Source organism: Canis lupus, chromosome 26, assembly GCF_003254725.2.
Source record: "Canis lupus dingo isolate Sandy chromosome 26, ASM325472v2, whole genome shotgun sequence".
Lineage (NCBI taxonomy): Eukaryota > Metazoa > Chordata > Mammalia > Carnivora > Canidae > Canis > Canis lupus.
Genome location: NC_064268.1, coordinates 12983241 through 12990186, shown reverse-complemented (window position 1 = coordinate 12990186; position 6946 = coordinate 12983241). Strand labels below are relative to the sequence as shown.

The window sequence follows — 6946 nt, the reverse complement described above, 5'->3', positions numbered from 1 at the left end:
GAGGAAACTGAGGTTCATCCATTATCTCCAGGTGACATAGGAGAGTGGCTGGATTTGAACATAGTTCTGATTCCAAAGAAGCCCCTGCCTACCGCTCTTTGTTGGGTTGAATCAAGGGAGGGGCATTGGGAAATCATTTAGCTAAGCCTAAAGTTACTTCTTGATATGAAGAAAGAGATTAATCTTTCTGGAACCCTACCTGCATGTTTCCTATAGAGTCAAGCCTCTTCTCATTAGCAGCTGGTTTTTGATGTACCATGTGAGACATGGTGAAGCCACTTGTGTTGGAAAAATCTCGAAGGATCAGTATATTTCAGAATATCAGGAAGTGGGGTAAAACTCCAGGAGGAGATAAAACTGTCTAGATGACCTCTCATGGGAATCACTGAAATCCTTCCTGCCTCTGCTCACCATCACTGAGATCTAGAATTTTCCATGTGGGAACCTAGAACACTTTGCTGTACTGACCTTATTGATGAGGTTTATAGGGACCCTTTGTTTCCCCTGACTTCTCTTTGAAGGACCTCCTCTGCTCACAAGTCACACGGCTTGGATAGGGCTCAAGTCACACCTGCTCCCATCAGATCCAAAGCTGGGCATGAGACTAGGTCTGGCCTATGGGGGCGATCCATCCCTGGGCCCTGGTGACTGGTGGTGAGACACAAATGGGTCTAATGAGAATCTGCTCTGGGACTTTTTGCTGGAGCCCTCGAGAAAGAGTGATTCTGTTTTCCAGCAGGGAAATCCCATCCATTACCACCTGTCTGTGAGTTTAGCCCTCTTGGGTGGGAGCAGGGTGAAGCATTTTCCAAGCCTGTGCACAGTAAAAAGTTAGGGGAGTAAAGGAGCAATGGCAGTCCAGTCTGGGCCTTTGCATTTCTTCCTGTTCTTCCATCCTATGGGGCTGAGCGTTGATATGCTGCTGACCAGCAGCCGAGAATAGCCTGGCGCTGATCCCAGAGGCTGTCCTCCCCCATCAAGGACTCGGAGGACAGAACAATCTATGCCCTGTAGCAGTAGGTTTTCCACCTCGCACCTGATAAGCTGGAGCTGAATTTAACGAAAGCCCATCTGATGGGACACATTTTCAGGAATAAGACGCTCCTCTCGGTCCCACTGGAGGGTGATGGAGACACTGGTGGACTTAATGCATTGCTGGCCCAGACCCAGGCTCTGGCAGTCCATTCCTCTCAAATTCCTCTGTAATCAGCTAAATTAGCCCATTGATAGAGCAGCTCATCAAGGGGCAGCTTGGAGGAGGGAGTGATGGACGGTCACCTTTTCAAGGAGCTCTGGGCTGGGGGATAAATGGCCTATTTACTCATGAGGTTGCAATTGAGTGCTCTCCCTAGGTCAATAATTTTTCCTTTCTTGCCCTCACTCTTCCTGGTCCTGGGCAGAAAAGAGGCCCATGCCACATCAGGTCTGACTCCTTCCTGAGCCTGGAGCAGCAAAGCTGGTGCTTAACCCCCTCATTGCTGCCTGAGCACAGATGTTCTCTTAGGAGGGAGATCTCACCTTTATAAATACCTCCCATGCCCGATGGTAATGGGAGAGACCTCCCCACAATTATCCCACAGGATAGACAGAGTTGCGAATACATAGGTCCCTATAAAATCTCTCCTATTACGGGGTACTCCCATAAATATTTTATTTAGAGTAGCAAAGTCCTATTTGGGAATGATTTGAAATTCAAGGCTGGTTCTCTGTGGGGTTCCCACATTCACGTGTCAGAACCAGAGAGATGTGAGGGTGATTCCAGGAGCTATGACTCAGAACTGCCAGTGTTTGATGTCATGCAAACAAGCCTTCTTACGCTCACTTTACAAACAGCTCTGTAAGCAGTGATGTCGTAGAGATCGCAAATAGACAATTACAGGATAAAGAGGGGAAAACATAGCTGTCTCAACTGTCCCCACATTACAAGCGCCAGTACCTGTGGCCCAGGACCACATTTCCAGGGATGGGCACAGGATGTGCGTTTCTAAGCAACATATGTAGGAGTGAACGTGACATGAATTGGAACATCATGCAAGATCGTACCGAAAAGTGGCTTTCTTAGGACAAAGATGTAGGCAAAGAATTTGAAGTAAAGTGTTCCCTGATCTGTATGAGTGAGAGAAAGTAGATTCCCTACCTCAGCGTTCTTTTACGATATATGTCATTTTAAAATATGTCAAGTTTAATAAATTTTATATGATAAGTAAATATGTGACTCCTTCATCTAGTTTCTTAAAGTCTGGAAGCTCAATTAATGTATATAGGACTTTTAAAGATTGCTTTTAGATCTTCTCAACGGGAAAAGCGTGGATCACCTTAGATGTTGGAGCCATCTTCTATTTGGACGTGTCTTACATTCAGATGCATGTCAGAGGATCTTGGGTATTTCTGAGGGCCCAGGGGTAGTTTCTGGAGAGATCTGGATAATTTTTCTTGTGGTGTTAGCTTTAAACGTGTTTAACCTTTCCTACTGTTTTAAATGCACTTGGAAAAGCAAGCTAGAAAAAAGAACGCATGTTTGTTTTAGGATAGCATTTCCCAAAGTGAACTCCGTTCTGGGATATGCTTCATAAGAAAATAGTTCCATGATCAAATAAGTTTGGGCCATGCTGCACTCAATTGCACTCTCTTTGACATATCAAAAGCTCTGGTAAGTCCTGCAATAAGGGAACCTACGAATCAAAAAGAATTTAACCTAGGACTCCCTAAATTTATCATACTTTGAAAGTCTTTTCTTACAAAACACTTATTACCATCACACAAAACAAAACAGAGTGGTATCCAAGAAACAATTCAGGAAACCCTGAACTAGGGGTACCAAAATTTCAAGGGGGGGGGGGACTCACAAAATATGAAAGAAATTGCATGATTCATTGGTGATATTTAGATAGTTGAGGGCGTCTAGGTATTTAACTGACCACAGTCAAAGTCTATCTCTTTCCCTCTGACAGAGTCTGCAGGCTGTTACCGTGTGCTCCGTGGTAGACTTGGACTCAAATTCTGGCCTTGCTGCTAAGTCCTGTGTGCTCTTGGGCAGGTGTCTTCCCCTCTCTGAGCCTCAGTTACCTCCTTTGTAAAAAAAGGGAACCAATAAGTACTCTCCTTAAAGGATTTCTATGGAAGTTGAAATGAGATGGTGCAGAAGTAGCTAGCATCGTGCCCGACACTCCTAAGTGCCCAGGCAATGATCTCCACTATTTGCTGCAATATTTCCTCTCAAAGCCCGTGAACTTTGTTGGCTTGTTCACGTGGCTCAGCTTCATTTGTTCAGGTTTCTGGAATTGAGCTGAGAAAAGAGAATGTGGGATTTAGAAAATTTGGGCAGATTTTACTGTCAAGGTATATATCTGGGAGAATGCAAATGACCTCCTGATTCCTACCTGAGAGAATCAGGGAGACTCACTTCCTGTTCTCCACTCCACACGGGGGTACCCCCCCCAGGAGTGTGGCCGCATCATAACTAGCTCACCAGAAATGAGACTGTTGGAAAGTTCAGAATTCATGGGATTCCTTTTAGGAGAGAGGTCAGCTTTGTTCATTAAAACACACACACACAGCACTTCATTGTATTTTAATGACAAGAGTCAAATGCACACATTGTAGAAATTCAGATATGTATGTGTTTGCTGTGAACGGTGAGAACCTTCCTTTCATCAGTGTTATTCTCCGGAGGTGAACTTTGCCAGGTTTGTTTCCTTGTGGGTCTTTCCTATATAAAGGCAAACAACAATGACAACAATAATAACAAGAAGCATTTTTTTTTTCAGTGCTTAATATGTGTCAAGCAAATGAAAATGTTTTCCACGTACTCTCACTTCACTTCTACATCACTGTGGATGTAGGAACTACAGTTTCACCTTATTTTAAGGTGAGGCAATTGGCATTCAGAGAGGTTAAGAAAACCCAAGATCACAGTTAGCCACTAGTGGGGCTGGAATGTGAACTCCAGTTTGTTCAATGAGGGTCTGCATCCTTAATCATTAACACACACACACACATACAGGCACGCACCCTCATCTCCAACCCACAATTTCTTTTTTTTTTAAGATTTTATTTATTTATTTATGAGAGACCCAGAGAGAGAGAGAGAGAGAGGTAGAGAGAGAAGCAGGCTCCATGCAGGAAGCCTGATGTGGGACTTGATCCTGGGACTCTGGGATCAGGCCCTGGGCCAAAGGTAGATACACAACCACTGAGCCACCCAGGTGTCCCCACAATTTCTATCACCGTATAGGATCACATTATCCCCAGTGGTCTGCAACTCTTCTTTTTTTCCTTAACAGTACATCATGAACACCCTTCCTTGACAGGACCTATAGCTCTCACTGCTTCAACATCTAAGCAAGATTCCATTATGGGGATGAACATAATTTATTTAACCAGTTCCCTGCTGATGGACATTTGTCCGTTTGCAACTCTGTACTGTCCCTCCTCGGCCCCAGAAGGGCTGGGCTTCCTCCAGCTCTCGGGCTTTAAGAGGAGACTCAGCAGAGTGTTTCCATCAATCTAAGCGAGTGGTCTTTAAAAATACATAACCCAAAAAATAAGGCTCCATTAAACAAACTTATAAAATATGAATGGGTTGCTTACCCTGCCCCTTGTCCAAGAACATAAGGGTCATCCCCTTGCACCTTAGGAAGGTGAGGCTTCTAGGGTCTCTCTGTGTATTTACAATAGGGGTGTCACCCTGCCGAGGTGCTGGGGCTTGAGTCCAGTGAGACTGTGAACCTCAAATGGGAAAGGAGGTAATTTGCTGAGCTACGAAGCACAGCTAAAACGTGCCTAAGTGTGTGTAGGTGCATATGTGTGTTCATGCGCGCATGTGTCAAATCACACGCTAACCCAAAATGTGTTCAGATTAGCTCTTAGTGAAGCGGTGGATTGACCAGACACCTGTGCAGAGGCAGGGTCCTTTATGGTTAAGGCTGTGGACATGAAGCCAGCCTGCTTGGTTTGGAGGCCGTGTGCCAGCTTTGTAATCTTGGGCAAGTCACTCAATCTCTCTGTCTCAGCTTTCTCGTCTAGAAAATGAGAGCAGTGACACTCCCTACCCTGCAGGATGATTGTGAGGATCGAATGAGTTCAACAGGTACAGCAGTAAGCACCTGCATGCAGGTAGTATTACACCTGGGGTGGTTGGTATTGGTCTTAGATTTGCGTACGCCATTTAAAATCTTTCAGAATTACACAGCTAACACACGGTCAGCGCAAAAGCAGGATTGATTAGGAAAGTAAGACACCACACCTTTGCTCCCTCAATCACCTGGAGCTCCACCATCTAGGAAAAGCCACTGTGAACATTTTGGTTTGTAACATTCTAAACATTTTCCTTTGTGGGTATATGGTTTCTCTTTTGCACACCCACACGTGCACTCATACCCACACACTTACATTAGATATATGATGTCATTATATAAAACTTCTAGCTCAGGTACTCCTTTATAACTCATTTTTTTTTCACCTCAAACATTATCAACACGCCCACTGTGTTCTTTTGTTAGGGCTCCCATCACAAAGCAGCACAGACTGGGTGGCTTAAACAAGGGAAATGTATTTTCACAATTCTGGAGACTGGCAGTCTGAGATCGGGGTGTGAGCAGGGTGTGAGCTTCTGAAGCCTTTCGCCCTGGCTTGTGGATGGCCTTCTTCCCCGTGTCCTCACATGGTCTTCCCTCTGTGTGCATCTGTGTCCTACTCCTCTTCTTGTAGGGACACTAGTCGTATTAGATTAGGACCTAATGAACTCATTTTAACGTAATCACTTCTGCAGAGATTGTCTCTAAACACTGTCGTATTCTCAGGTACAGGGGCTTAGGACCTCAACATATGAATTTTGAGATGATACCACCCAGCTCATAATACCCATTATTGGGTCATTGATCACAAATACACAGGGATCCCAAGTACATATGATCTGTGTGAAGACTGGTCAGCTGGTATTGGTTGGGTGGAAAGGTCAGTGTTCAGAAGGGTTCTGAGGTCCTCTCTGAGCACACTGGAAAAGATGAAGCTAATGCCTGCTGTAAGTGAAAGCCTAGGGAGTGCTGCTACACTTGCAGTGGATTGTCCTTTGGGCTGAACCCAACGTGAGCTGACCTGCTTTATGGTTTGGTTTTACCCCATCACATCACAGAGAGCCATGCAGTGTGGTAGCCACATCCAAAATGTGACTTTGCCCACAGCGGTTCCTCTCATTCTCACCACTAGAGTGATAATGATGGTTGAGGATAGATGGACGTGGTCGGGTCCACGGCGCTGACAGTCCTGGTCAGGTATCTCTCAGCTCTGAAGAATCACCTGCAACTGGCCAGACTGGTCCCCCCACTTCCCCTGCTGAAATGACCCCATTGCTTTGAGATCATTTGACAATGGGGGCCAATGCTTATTCTGCTGTAGCATTGGTAAATGAGGTCTGCTTTGGGGCAAAGAAATAAGACTGGCTCACAATTTCTTTTTTGAGAGACCTTAATTCGTCAATAGTTCTTATTACATTCTTCCAGTGATTTGGGGAGGTGCAAGAAATAACTTGTGGAAATAAAGCCTTCTGTATCATTAATTTCTTCCTTCCTTTCGTATCTTTTAATTCAACAGATATTTATTGAGAGCTTAACGTACAAAGCATTATAGCCCATTTAAGAAATGCAGGAAATGAAACAGAGGAAAGGTTAGGACCTTTCTCGTACTTGATGGTTAGTCCATTTTTCTTGACTCCCATCTCATTAATCTTTTTCTTCCTCTCTTGTGCAGAAACGTTGCTATCTCAGAGACATGAGGAAGATCCTGGCTCTGTGAAGAGTGAGACAACATGTCAGCAATCAGGGGAAGGTCCTAGTGATCAAATTTAGTTCCCTCATTACTCAGATGGTGAAATGGAACTTGCAAGAAATTAAATAATTTGTCAAGGTCATACAAGTAGCTGTTGGCAGAGGGTGAGCAGGGAGCTAGG

General features: G+C 44.7%; 1 long non-coding RNA gene across 1 annotated transcript in view; it reads left to right on the top strand.

Moving 5' to 3' along the window:
- Window positions 1–5903: 5903 nt before the first annotated feature.
- Window positions 5904–6946, top strand: part of LOC118352427 (uncharacterized) — a 64983-nt gene continuing 63940 nt past the window's right edge. Inside the window, exons 1-2 of the long non-coding RNA XR_004809557.2 lie at window positions 5904–6022; window positions 6748–6929. This is a non-coding gene — a long non-coding RNA (uncharacterized LOC118352427). The remainder of the gene's footprint in view (window positions 6023–6747; window positions 6930–6946) is intronic.